Source organism: Bos indicus x Bos taurus, chromosome 18, assembly GCF_003369695.1.
Source record: "Bos indicus x Bos taurus breed Angus x Brahman F1 hybrid chromosome 18, Bos_hybrid_MaternalHap_v2.0, whole genome shotgun sequence".
Lineage (NCBI taxonomy): Eukaryota > Metazoa > Chordata > Mammalia > Artiodactyla > Bovidae > Bos > Bos indicus x Bos taurus.
Genome location: NC_040093.1, coordinates 1,139,310 through 1,153,378, shown reverse-complemented (window position 1 = coordinate 1,153,378; position 14,069 = coordinate 1,139,310). Strand labels below are relative to the sequence as shown.

The 14,069-nt window shown below is 41.8% G+C and overlaps 1 protein-coding gene; it reads right to left on the bottom strand.

Annotated features, from left to right (window-relative positions):
• The window catches only part of LOC113875540 (zinc finger protein 772-like), a 38,056-nt gene that overhangs the window by 7,707 nt on the left and 16,280 nt on the right, over window positions 1-14,069 (bottom strand).

Below are 14,069 nucleotides of genomic sequence, written 5' to 3'. Positions count from 1 at the left end.
CCAGCTGAACTATTTATAATCCTAAGAGGATACTGTTAAAGTGCTGTACTCAATGTGCCAGCAAATACAGAAAACTCAACAGTGGCCACAGGACTGGAAAAGGTCAGTTTTCATTCCAATCACAAAGAAGGGCAGTACCAAAAAATGTTCAAACTACCCCAACTGCACTCATTTCACATGCTAGCAAATTAATGCTCAAAATTCTCCATGCTAGGCTTCAACAGTACATGAACTGTAAACTTCCAGATGTTCAAGCTGGATTTAGAAAAAGCAGAGGAACCAGAGTCAAATTGCCAACATCAGTTGGATCATAGAAAAAGCAAGAGAATTATGGAAAAACATCTACTTCTGATTCACTGACTTCGCTAAAGCCTTTGTGTGGATTACAACAGACTGTGGGAAATTCTTAAAAGATGGGAATACCAGACCACTTTACCTGCCTCCTGAGAAGTCTGTATACAGGTCAAGGAGCAACAGTTAGAACCAGACATGGGCCAACAGACTGGTTCAAAATGTGGAAAGGAGAACATCAAGGCTGTATATTATCACCCTGTTTATTTAGCTTATATGCAGAGTCCATCATGAGAAATGCCAGGCTGGATGAGGCACAAACTGAAATCAAGATTGCCAGAAGAAATATCAATAACCTCAGATATGCAAGTGACACCACCCTTATGGCAGAAAGTGAAGAGGAACTAAACAGCCTCTAGATGAGGGTGAAAGAGGAGAGTGAAAAAGCTGGCTTAAAACTCAACATTCAAAAAACAAAGATCATGGCATCTGGTCCCATCACTTCATGGCAAATAGATGGAGAAACGGTGGAAACAGTGACAGACTTTATTTTCTTGAGCTCTGAAATCACTGCAGATCGTGACTGCAGCCATAAAATTAAGACGCTTGCTCCTTGGAAGAAAAGTAATGACCAATCTAGACAGCATATTAAAAAGCAGAGACATTACTTTGCCAACAAAGATCCATCTAGTCAAGGCTACGGTTTTCCAGTAGTCATGTATGGATGAGAGAGTTGGAACATAAAGAAAGTTGAGCGCTGAAGAACTGATGCTTTTAAACTGTGGTGTTGGAGAAGAGTCTTGAGAGTCCCTTGGACAGCAAGGAGATCCAACCAGTCCATCCTTAAGGAAATCAGTCCTGAAAATTCATTGGAAGAACTGATGCTGAAGCTGAAGCTACAATACTTAGGCCACCTGATGTGAAGAACAGACTCATTGGGAAAGACCCTGATGCTGGGAAAGATTGAAGGCAGGAGGAGAATGGGACAGACAATTAGATGGTTGGATGGTATCACCGATTTGATGAACATGAGTTTGAGCAAGCTCCGGGAGTTGGTGATGGACAGGGAGGCCTGGCATGCTGCAGTCCATGGGGTCGCAAAGAGTCTGACATGACTGAGTGACTGAACTGAACTCCCAGGTGGCACAAGTGGTAAAGAACCAGTCTGCCAATGCAAGAAAGACAGAAGAGATCTGGGTCGGGATCACTGGGTCGGGAAAATTATTCTCGCCTGGAGAATCCCATGGACAGAGGAGCCTGGTAGTCTAGAGGAGCCTGGTGGCCTCCAGTCCATGGGGTCGCAAAGAGTTGGACACGACTGAAGCAACTTAGCACATACGCATGCACTTGGAAAAGCTGAGAAAGGTTGCATGCTACGTCACCTCAGCCATGTCCAGCTCTTTGTGACCCTATGAACTGTAGCCCACCAGACTCCTCCATCCATGGGATTCTCCAGGCAAGAATACTGGAATGAGTTTCCATGCTCTTCTCCAGGGGATCCTGCTGACCCAGGGATCAGACCCATGTCTTTTATGTCTCCTGCACTGACAGGCGGGTTCTTCACTACTAGCATCTTCTCGTTAGGGCTCTGTTATTTCTGTCACTTCCCGGTGGCGCAGTGGTAAAGAATCCACCTGCCAATGCAGGAGACAGAGGAGGCACAAGTTTGATCGCTGGGTTGGGAAGATCCCTTGGAGGAGAAAATGGCAACCCACTTCAGTATTCTTGCCTGGAGAATCCTTTGGACAGAAGAGCATTGTGGGCTATAATCCATGGGATAGCACAGATTTGAACACAGCTGGAGAATCACAGGGACGGGGGAGCCTGGTGGGCTGCCGTCTATGGGGTCGCACAGAGTTGGACACGACTGAAGTGACTTAGCAGCAGCAGAGCACACACACATTCCATTCCTGTTATTTCAGACTCTGTGGAACACAGCAAGGTCCCAGCCCTACACACCCCAGTGGTTACAACATAGCATGACAGTCTGCCTCCACTCTTAGCTATCAGCTATCTTGTTATTTTTCAAATACAACTACACTGATGTCTTAGAGGCTGTTTAATGCATATAGAGTTCCATTTATGCAAGTTGAAACTAATTCTGGAGATTAGTTGCACACATATGTGAACTTTAAACACACTAATCCATTAAGAATCTTAACATTCACTTGAACTCAGAAGGCCATCCTCTGGTGTGAACTCGATGTCTAATGAGTGGGAAAGTGCAAAGTGAAAGTCACTCAGTCATGCCCAACTCTTTGAGACCCCATGGACTATACAGTCCATGGAATTCTCCAGGCCAGAATACTGGAGTGGGTAGCCTATCCCTTCTTCAGCAGATCTTCTCCACCCAGGAATTGAACCGAGGTCTCCTGCATTGCAGGCAGATTCTTTACCAGCTGAGCCACAAGAGAAGCCCTTGTAGATAGCTCTACCAAAACAACATTCCATGTTCACTGTACTCAGAAGGCCCATTCCAACATAACTCATAGGAGTTTTTCCAGTGTTAAGAATTGGTTGTGGTTTTTGTTCAGTTGCTAAGTCGTGTTGGACTCTTTGCAACTCCATAGACTGCAGCATGTCAGGCTGTATCCTCCACTATTACCTGGAGTTTGTTCAAATTTATGTCCATTGAGTCAATGATGCTATCCAACCATCTCATCCTCTCGCCCCCTTCTCCTTTTGCCTTCAATCTTTCCCAGTATGAGTCTTTCCCAAAGAGTTAGCTCTTCCCATCAGTTGGCCAAAGTATTGGCATTTCAGCTTCAGCATCAGTCCTTCCAATGAATACTCAGGATTGATTTCTTTATGATTGACTGGTTTGATCTCCTTGCTGTCCAAGGGATTCTCAAGAGTTTTCTCCAGCACCACAGTTCGGAAGCATGAATTCTTTGGTGCTCAACCTTCTTTATGGTCCAACTCTCACATCCATATATGACTACTTGAAAAACCATAGCTCTGACAATACACACCTTTGTTGGCAAACTGATGTCTCTGCTTTTTAATATGATGCCTAGGTTTGTCATAGTTTTTCCTTCCAAGGAGAAAGTGTTTTTTAATTTCATGGCTACAGTCACCATCCTCAGTGATTTTGGAGTCTAAGAAAATAAAACTTGCCACTGCTTCCACTTTTTCCCCTTCTATTTGCCATCAAGTGATGGGACCAGATTCCATGATCATAGTTTTTTGAATGTTGAGTTTTAAGCCAGCTTTTTCACTCTCCTCTTTCACCCTCATCTAGAGGTTTCTTAGTTCCTCTTTCTGCCATTTTCCCACTTTCTGCCATTAAACTGGTATCATCTGCATATCTGAGATTGTCAATATTTCTCTCAGCAATCTAGGAGTTTATCATTGTACCTAATTTACCATAACTTCTGAACTCATAACGTCTTTTATTTCTTAAAAAATTATAAATGATTTACAATGTTTCAGGTGTACAGCAAAGCGATTCCATATATATATTTTTTCATTTTATGTCATTTCAAGGTATTTAATATAGTTCCCTGTGGCATACAGTAGCACAGACCCTTTCATATAGTCTTTACCACTGTGGATTCTGTTTAATGTGGTTATATCTAAAGAGTTCCTCACAGCACTCATTCTGTCTGCAATGTGGATTCTCTGGCGATAAATGAGATGGGACTTTCTAATGGAGGTTTCCTGGTATTTGCTGCACTCGAAATCCCTTTCCCCAATAAGATTTTTCTTCTATGTTGCCATCACATAGAAGCCTTTTTATATATTGTATTCCCTTCAGGGGGCAACACAAAACCTGAGACCACCTTGCCTTCTCACCTGGCCTCGTTTGAAGATGTCTTATCGCAGATTCAGCGACCCTCAGGGGACTCCCAACTGGAACAAGCCAAAGATCAAGATGGACCACTGGAGGGCTTCCCTCATGGTTCAGTGGTGAAGAACCTCCCTACCAATGCAGTAGATGCAGGTTTGATCTCTGGTCCAGGAAGACCCCACATGCTGAGCACCACAACTATTGAGCTTGTGTCTAAAGCCCAGGAACTGCAACTAGTAAGCCCACGTGCTGTAACCACTGAAGCCCGCTTGTTCTATAGCCCATACTCTGCAATAGGAGAAGCCACCGCAGTGAGAAGCCCACACACCACAACTAGAGTGTAGCCCCTGCTTGCCACAACCAGAGAAAAGCCCACGCAGCAACAAAGACCTGGCACAGCCAAAAAATAAAAATAAAAAGCAGTCTCATCCCATCCATTAAAAAAAAAAAAGAAAAAAAGATGGACCACATGTGAGACCATAGATAAACTCTCCAGAGGGAGAAACTTCCTGGGAAAATGAGCCCTGAACACAATACAATGGTCTACACTCAAGGATTGTGAAACAGAACAGGGTCCTATGGTCCTTCCTCCACTGGCCCCATGTCTTCTACCTGCATTTTGTCTGTGCAAAAACCTTAGCCAAAGAATAAGATTAATCAGAGAAGTGCAAAAATGCAGAAATAAAGGAAAACAGTCAAAGGAGTTCCTGCCTGCCCCACTGGCCTCCTGCACTGCAGCTGAGCCCATCCCCTGCAGAGGACTCCGGAGGAAGGATACAAGACAGCGGCTATCTGCAAACCAAGGAGGCCGCAGAGGCACCTAACAGCATCTTGATCTTGGACTTCTGGCCTCCAGAACTATGAGAGGATATGTATTGTTTGGCCAGTTTGTGGTATTTTATGATGACAGGCCTAGCAAACTAGTACTATTACCAGGTCATTTATGCATGTGCATTTGCAGAATCTTTTCCCCCTAGCTATTGGCTCGAATCAAAAAAAGCTGCTGTTGCTGTGAACAGTAAAGTACAAGCATTTCTGTGGACACAGCTTTTTAAATTCCTCTTGGCAATATACCTACAGATTACATGGCTGTATCACATGATAAGTTCATCTGTCATTTTATAGAAATTACGAGTTTTTTAAAGTGGGTTTTAACATTTTGCATTCCACCAGTAATGTGAGTTCCACTGCACTGAAGTATGCTTTGGTGTTTTGTGTATAATTTGCACTTTTCTTAGTGATTAATGATATTGATCATGTTTTCACATGCTTATTACTTTTTGTTGTTGTTGCATTGTGCAGCATTTGGGATCTTAGTTCCCAAACCAGAGGTCGAACCCTTACCCCCTGCATTGGAATTGGGGAATCTTAACCACTGGACTCATTCCATAGTTCATCAGGCACTCTATCTATCAGATCTAGGCCCTTAAATCTATTTCTCATTTCCACTGTATAATCATAAGGGATTTGATTTAGGTCATACCTGAATGGTCTAGTGGTTTTCCCTACTTTCTTCAATTTAAGTCTGAGTTTGGTAATAAGGAATTCATGATCTGAGCCACAGTCAGCTCCTGGTCTTGTTTTTGTTGACTGTATAGCGCTTCTCCATCTTTGGCTGCAAAGAATATAATCAGTCTGATTTCGGTGTTGACCATCTGGTGATGTCCATGTGTAGAGTCTTCTCTTGTGTTGTTGGAAGAGGGTGTTTGCTATGACCAGTGCATTTTCTTGGCAAAACTCTATTAGCCTTTGCCCTGCTTCATTCCGTATTCCAAGGCCAAATTTGCCTGTTACTCCAGGTGTTTCTTGACTTCCTACTTTTGCATTCCAGTCCCCTATAATGAAAAGGACATCTTTTTTGGGTGTTAGTTCTAAAAGGTCTTGTAGGTCTTCATAGAACCGTTCAACTTCAGCTTCTTCAGCATTACTGACTGGGGCATAGACTTGGATTACTGTGATATTGAATGGTTTGGCTTGGAAATGAACAGAGATCATTCTGTCGTTTTTGAGATTGCATCCAAGTACTGCATTTCAGACTCTTTTGTTGACCATGATGGCTACTCCATTTCTTCTAAGGGATTCCTGCCCGCAGTAGTAGATATAATGGTCATCTGAGTTAAATTCCAGTCCATTTGAGTTCGCTGATTCCTAGAATGTCGACATTCACTCTTGCCATCTCTTGTTTGACCATTTCCAATTTGCCTTGGTTCATGGACCTGACATTCCAGGTTCCTATGCAATATTGCTCTATCTGGGTCGTGAAGATCTTTTTTGTACAGTTCTGTGTATTCTTGCCATCTCTTCTTGTTATCTTCTGCTTCTGTTAGGTCCATACCATTTCTGTCCTTTATCGAGCCCATTTTGCATGAAATGTTCCCTTAGTATCTCTAATTTTCTTGAAGAGATGTCTAGTCTTTCCCATTCTGTTGTTTTCCTCTATTTCTTTGCATTGATCGCTGGGGGAGGCTTTCTTATCTCTTCTTGCTATTCTTTGGAAGTCTGCATTCAGATGTTTATATCTTTCCTTTTCTCCTTTGCTTTTCACTTCTTTTCTTTTCACAGCTATTTGTAAGGCCTCCCCAGACAGCCATTTTGCTTTTTTGCATTTCTTTTCCATGGGGATGGTCTTGATCCCTGTCTCCTGTACAATGTCATGAACCTCATTCCATAGTTCATCAGAAGATATCAAGAAGAGGTGGCAAGAATACACAGAAGAACTGTACAAAAAAGATCTTCACGACCAAGATAATCACGTTGGTGTGATCACTGACCTAGAGCCAGACATCCTGGAATGGGAAGTCAAGTGGGCCTTAGAAAGCATCACTACAAAAAAAGCTAGTGGAGGTGATGGAATTCCAGTTGAGCTATTTCAAATCCTGAAAGATAATGCTGTGAAAGTACTGCACTCAATATGCCAGCAAATTTGGAAAACTCAGCAGTGGCCACAGGACTGGAAAATGTCAGTTTTCATTCCAATCCCAAAGAAAGACAATGCCAAAGAATGCTCAAACTACCACACAATTACACTCATCTCACATACTAGTAAAGTAATGTTCAAAATTTTCCAAGCCAGGCTTCAGCAATATGTGAACCGTGAACTTTCTGATGTTCAAGCTGGTTTCAAAAAAGGCAGAGGAACCAGAGACCAAATTGCCAACATCCGCTGGATCATGGAAAAAGCAAGAGAGTTCCAGAAAAACATCTATTTCTGCTTTATTGACTATGCCAAAACCTTTGACTGTGTGGATCACAATACACTGTGGAAAATTCTGAAAGAGATGGGAATACCAGATGACCTGACCTGCCTCTTGAGAAATCCGTATGCAGGTCAGGAAGCAAAAGTTAGAACTGGACATGGAACAACAGACTGGTTCCAAATAGGAAAAGGAGTACGTCAAGGCTGTATATTGTCACCCTGCTTATTTAACTTATATGCAGAGTACATCATGAGAAATGCTGGACTGGAAGAAACACAAGCTGGAATCAAGATTGCCAGGACAAATATCAATAACCTCAGATATGCAGATGACACCACCCTTATGGCAGAAAGTGAAGAGGAACTCAAAAGCCTCTTGATGAAAGTGAAAGTAGAGAGCGAAAAAGTTGGCCTAAAGCTCAACACTCAGAAAATGAAGATCATGGCATCCAGTCCCATCACTTCATGGGAAATAGATGGGGAAACAGTGGAAACAGTGTCAGACTTTATTTTTCTGGGCTCCAAAATCACTGCAGATGGTGACTGCAGCCATGAAATTAAAGGACGCTTACTCCTTGGAAGGAAAGTTATGACCAACCTAGATAGAATATTGAAAAGCAGAGACATTACTTTGCCAACAAGGTCCATCTAGTCTAGGCTATAGTTTTTCCTGTGATCATGTATGGATGTGAGAGTTGGACTGTGAAGAAGGCTGAGCGCCGAAGAATGGATGCTTTTGAACTGTGGTGTTGGAGAAAACTCTTGAGAGTCCCTTGGACTGCAAGGAGATCCAACCAGTCCATTCTGAAGGAGATCAGCCCTGGGCTTTCTTTGGAAGGAATGATGCTAAAGCTGAAACTCCAGTACTTTGGCCACCTCATGCGAAGAATTGCTGGGAGGGATTAAGGGCAGGAGGAGAAGAGGACGACAGAGGATGAGATGGCTGGATGGCATCACTGACTCGATGGATGTGAGTCTGAGTGAACTCTGAGAGTTGATGATGGACAGGGAGGCCTGGCGTGCTGTGATTCATGGGGTCGCAAAGAGTTGGACACGACTGAGCGACTGCACTGAACTGAACCACTGGACTGGTCCATAAAGAGAGTTGAGTGCTGAAGAATTGAGGCTTTTGCACTCTGGTGTTGGAGAAGACTCTTGAGAGTTCCTTGGACAGCAAGGAGATCACACCAGTCAATCCTAAAGGAAATCAGTCCTGAATATTCATTGGAAGGACTGATGCTGAAGTTGAAACTCCAATACTTTCACCACCTGATGTAAAGAACCGACTCACTGGAAAACACCCTGATGCTGGGAAAGATTGAAGGCGGGAGAAGGGGGTGACAGAAGAAGAGATGGTTGGATGGCATCACTGACTCCACGGACATTAGTTTGAGTAGGCTCCGGGAGTTGCTGATGGACAGGGAAGACTGGTGCGCTGCAGTCCATGGGGTTGCAAAAAGTTGGACACGACTGATTGACTGCACTGAACCACTGGACTGCCAGGAAAGTCCCATATTCATGTTATCTTCTTTAGTGAAACATGTATTCAAAAATTTTATTTTTAAAAAATCAGTTTTCCTTATTCTTGTAAAGGTTATTTTAAAATTCTGGACACCAGTTATTAATCAGATGAAGTTTAGTTTATACTTTAAACTTTCTTCTTTCCTTTTTCTGTCCCCACCATATGGCTTGTAGGATTTTAGTTCCCCAATCAGGGATTGAACCCAGGCCACCCCAATGAAAACACTGAGTCTTACCCACTGGACTGCCAGGGCATTCCTGAAACTTTCACAAATGGGTCTTTTTAATAGCAAATATTTTAATTGAGTAAGCCAGGAGAAATATCAATAACCTCAGATATGCAGATGACACCACCCTTATGGCAGAAAGTGAAGAGGAACTCAAAAGCCTCTTGATGAAAATGAAAGTAGAGAGCGAAAAAGTTGACTTAAAGCTCAACATTCAGACAACGAAGATCATGGCATCCGGTCCCATCACTTCATGGGAAATAGATGGGGAAACAGTGGAAACAGTGTCAGACTTTATTTTTCTGGGCTCCAAAATCACTGCAGATGGTGACTGCAGCCATGAAATTAAAGGACGCTTACTCCTTGGAAGGAAAGTTATGACCAACCTAGATAGCATATTCAAAAGCAGAGACATTACTTTGCCAACAAAGGTCCGTCTAGTCAAGGCTATGGTTTTTCCTGTGGTTATGTATGGATGTGAGAGTTGGACTGTGAAGAAGGCTGAGCGCCGAAGAATTGATGCTTTTAAACTGTGGTGTTGGAGAAGACTCTTGAGAGTCCCTTGGACTGCAAGGAGATCCAACCAGTCCATTCTGAAGGAGATCAGCCCTGGGCTTTCTTTGGAAGGAATGATGCTAAAGCTAAAACTCCGGTACTTTGGTCACCTCATGCAAAGAGTTGAGTCATTGGAAAAGACTCTGATGCTGGGAGGGATTGGGGGCAAGAGGAGAAGGGGACGACAGAGGATGAGATGGCTGGATGGTATCACGGACTCGATGGACGTGAGTCTCAGTGAACTCCGGGAGTTGGTGATGGACAGGGAGGCCTGGCATGCTGCGATTCATGGGATTGCAAAGAGTCGGACACGACCGAGCAACTGATCTGATCTGAAGTCTCAATTTATTATTTTATTTGGGTTTTGGTTTTTATGTCTGGTAAAAAAGTCTTTGTTTAACCCATGTTCAAAGAGTGCTCCTCATCCATATCTCCTATGAGATGTAATGTTTGTGTTTCAGGCATTCAAGGTTATGAACTTCAGATTAATTACTAAATGATGAGATGTTGATGGTTTCTGCTACTTTCTTTTTCAGATGGATGTTATCTTCGAGCATTTTGTTGAAAACATTGTTGGCAATTTTATGGAAAATAGACAGTGCAGGTGTGGGTCTGTTTCTGTGCTCTATATATTTTTGTCTGTCCTTTCATCAATATTACACTTTTGTTAGTAAAGCTAACAATTCTATAATTGATTCTTAAAATCAGACTAAAACCTTTAAAATCTGTGTTCTTTCCAAAATTTGAATATTTTAGGTTTTTTGAATTTTCACATGAATTTTAGAATCATTTTGTCAATTTCTACCAAAGTCACTGGGCATTTGATAGCTGTGTGAACCAACAGCACAATTACAGGAGAATAAATTAAAATATTAAGTCCTTAGGTCCAGAAACATGGTTATGTCTCAGTGAAGTTTTGTGAATTTGCTTTGTAGTTGTTGAATGTATTTTCTTTCGTAAATTCCTATATATTTCATATATTGATGCTACAATAAGCAGTATAGTTTTTCAACTTCCAAACATTTATTGTATATTGACTTTTTATCCTGTAACCTTGACTAATCAATTAGATCTTATTTTTTTAAATATATAGTAAAGGGTTTTCTAAATAGATAAGCATGTCATCTGTGAATAATGGCTACTTTGGGTCTTCCTTTACAATTTGCGCATCATTTATTCTCTCTAATTTTCCTGTGTCACCAGAACAGACTCTCAGTGCAACATTACATAGAAGCTGTGAGAGTGGACCTTCCTCCTTATTCCTGGTATTGGGGGAAACATCCAAACCTTCCCCATTAAATGTAATGTCAGCTTTCGGTCTCTAACGCCACCATATATTGGTTCTGACATCAAGTTTCTGACACTAACTACCCAGAGTTTGTGTCGGTCTCCGCATCTTTAAGGGTTCAGTCCTCCACAAGAAAGTCCTCCTCACTTCAGAAAGGAGTTTCAAGTCACAGGGCCCAACTGCACTTCTGGCCAGCTGGCTATAATTTCAGGAGTTCTCATGATCCCCTTAGGTTCAAGAATTGGCTAGAATGGCTCAGAGGACTTACTAAGAGTGCTATTCCTATGATTCCAGTTTTGTTATCAAGAATACAGCTCAGGAACAGCCAACGGAATGAATGCAAGGGAAAGGTATGGGCAGGTCCCAGGTGTGAAGTTTCCATGACCTGTCTCTGGGGAGTACAGACATACCACTCTCCTGCACATCAATATGTTCACCAACCAGAAGCCCCATCCAGTCTTGTCCATCCAGTGTTTGGATCAGAATTTGATTACACAGACACAACTGATTAGATCATGGTCACATGCCGGAACAAAACATCTAGATCCTCTTCTCTCCCCACAGGTCTGTCTGGCTCAGTTTCAAACTTTTAATCATACACTTGGTCTTTCTGGTAACCAGTCCTCATCCTCAAACTTTTTAGGGGCTTATCAAGCGTCACTCCATCAGCACCAGAAAGACTCCTATCACACCAGGAATTTCATGATTTCTCAAGCTCTGTGACAGGAACCTGGGACAAAGACCAGATATAATCATTATACCATACCTTCTAGTTAATACGGATTAAATTAATATATGTTCAATTGTTAAACCAATGTTGTGTGCGTGCGTGCTAAGTCGCTTCAGTCATGTCTGACTCTTTGCAACCCTTGGACTGCAGCCTGCCAGGCTCCTCTGTCCATGGGATTCTCTGGGCAAGAATACTGGAGGGGGTTGCCATGCCCTCCTCCAGGGGATCTTCACGACCTAGGGATTGAGCCCACGTTTCCTACATTGCAGGCAGATTCTTAACAGCTGAGTCACCAGGCAAGCCCCTAAACCAACCTTATATTCATGATCAATCTGACTAGGTTGTAATCATTATCAGGAGTGTAAAACTGGCTTAACAATTCAAAATATGCCATATATAAATACACACATTTAATTCTCTAAAATTTTGCTAAGGATTTTTTTTTTTTTTTTTTGCATCTACACTCACACCCTGATATATTTCATTACCTGGTTTTGCTCTTAGGGAACTAAGATCCCACATGCCACATGGCACAGTCAAAATATAAAACAATCACACATTATCCATTATGTCTCAAAGATATCTAGTGCTATACCTTCTTTCCTTGTTTATATTTATAAACATGTGATTTCTCTTTTTTTTTTTTTCCTGATGTAATTGGAGGTTTTATCAATTCTACTAATTTATTCAAAGTATCTGCTTTAGGACAATTCATAGATTTTCTTGAAAAAAAAAAAAAGTACATGAAATTGATTCTTAATATACTGGAAAAAATACCAGTAACCTATCAGAGAGAGCAAATAAATGATACGAGCCCCATGGCCATCTCAGGTTTCCATGAAAGGAAGTTCCCAGGCTCTAATACAAAAGTGCTGAGACCAGGGAGATCCCCAAAATCATCCTGATATGAGAAAGAACTTACAACCTGGGCTTGCTAAGGTGTCTGGAGTCCAACAGAGCACAGGACAAGAGAGAGACCCACAGAGGGTCATCTTCAAGTATTCAGCTCAGTACAAATCTGTATATATAGGTAGGGAAGGACCAGAGGTTGAGTAAAGAAACACCCAAAAGGATTCAATGAAACAATTTCCAAGGATAATGTAGAGAACAGAATAGCACCTGTTCCAATCAGTTTAAATCAGAAACCTTAGGAAGCATACGGTAGAAAATACAGAATGACTTGTGTCTCAGCAGAGGGTGAGAAAATAGCCTTAAAATGATTGCTGCAATAATTCCACCTAAAAATGTTTGGAATCAAGATCCCCAAAGATCATACTCTTTCTAAGGAACTTAAGCATGTAAAATATCGAGAATATCTCTGGGACTTCTCTGGCAGTCCAGTGGTTGAGACTTCGCCTTCCAATGAAGGGGGTGCAGGTTTGAACCCCGGTCAGGGAGCTAAGATCCCACATGCCTCATGGTCAAAAAACAAAACAAAACAAAACATACAACAGAAACAATATTGTAACAAATTAATAAAGACTTTTAAAAAACAGTCCACATTAAAAAAAACCTTAAAAATATATAAAGAATATCTACTGAAAAGCAGGTATTTTCAGTACCCAAAAAGGCAAAGGGCTTCCCTTGTGGCTCAACTAGTAAAGAATCTGCCTGCAATGCGGGAGACCTGGGTTTGATCCCTGGGTTGGGAAGATCCCTGGAGAAGGGAATGGCTACCCACTCCAGTATTCTGGCCTGGAGAATTCCATGGATTGTATAGTCCATGGGGTCACAAAACGTCAGGTGTGACTGAGCGACCTTCACTCACTCAAAAATGCAAAATGAGTATTGAATCAAAACTACACAATGTTAACAGTGTATGACAAGGTGGATTTTAGGGCAAAGAATATCACTATAGATAAAGAGGACCCCAGGCCTTGGTTGCGGCATGGGGGATCTATTCCCTGACCAGGGACTGAACCCAGGCCCCATGCATTGGGAGTACAGAGTCTAATGCTCCAGCGGCACAATCGGCTAGCGCACGGTACTTCCACAGAGTCTTAACCACTGGACCACCAGGGAAGTCCCAAGAAGGCCTTTTATTAATGCTAAAGAGGTCTACTCATTAAGTGGACATAACAGTAGGAAACGTTTATTCACCTAATAAAAAGGCACAAAGCAAATAGAAAAATAAAAATAGAATAAAAATAAATAGCACAAAGGAAAACATGATAGAACTAAACAGAAAAATAGGAAAATCCACTTTTAGAGTCAGAGATGTCAACAACCCCATTCAAATAATTGACAGAGCAGTGCCCATCCCATGAGTAAGGACACAGAAAACTTAGACATTATTAATTACATTAACTTGAGATGACATTTGTAGAAACTCTCCACCAAACAAGAAAACAATATACATTCATTTCAAGTTAACGTGAAACACAGGATAACCCATATTCTGGGCCATAAATCAAATACCTATAAATGAAAATAATTCAAGTCATAATGTGTATACTTTGACTATAATGAAT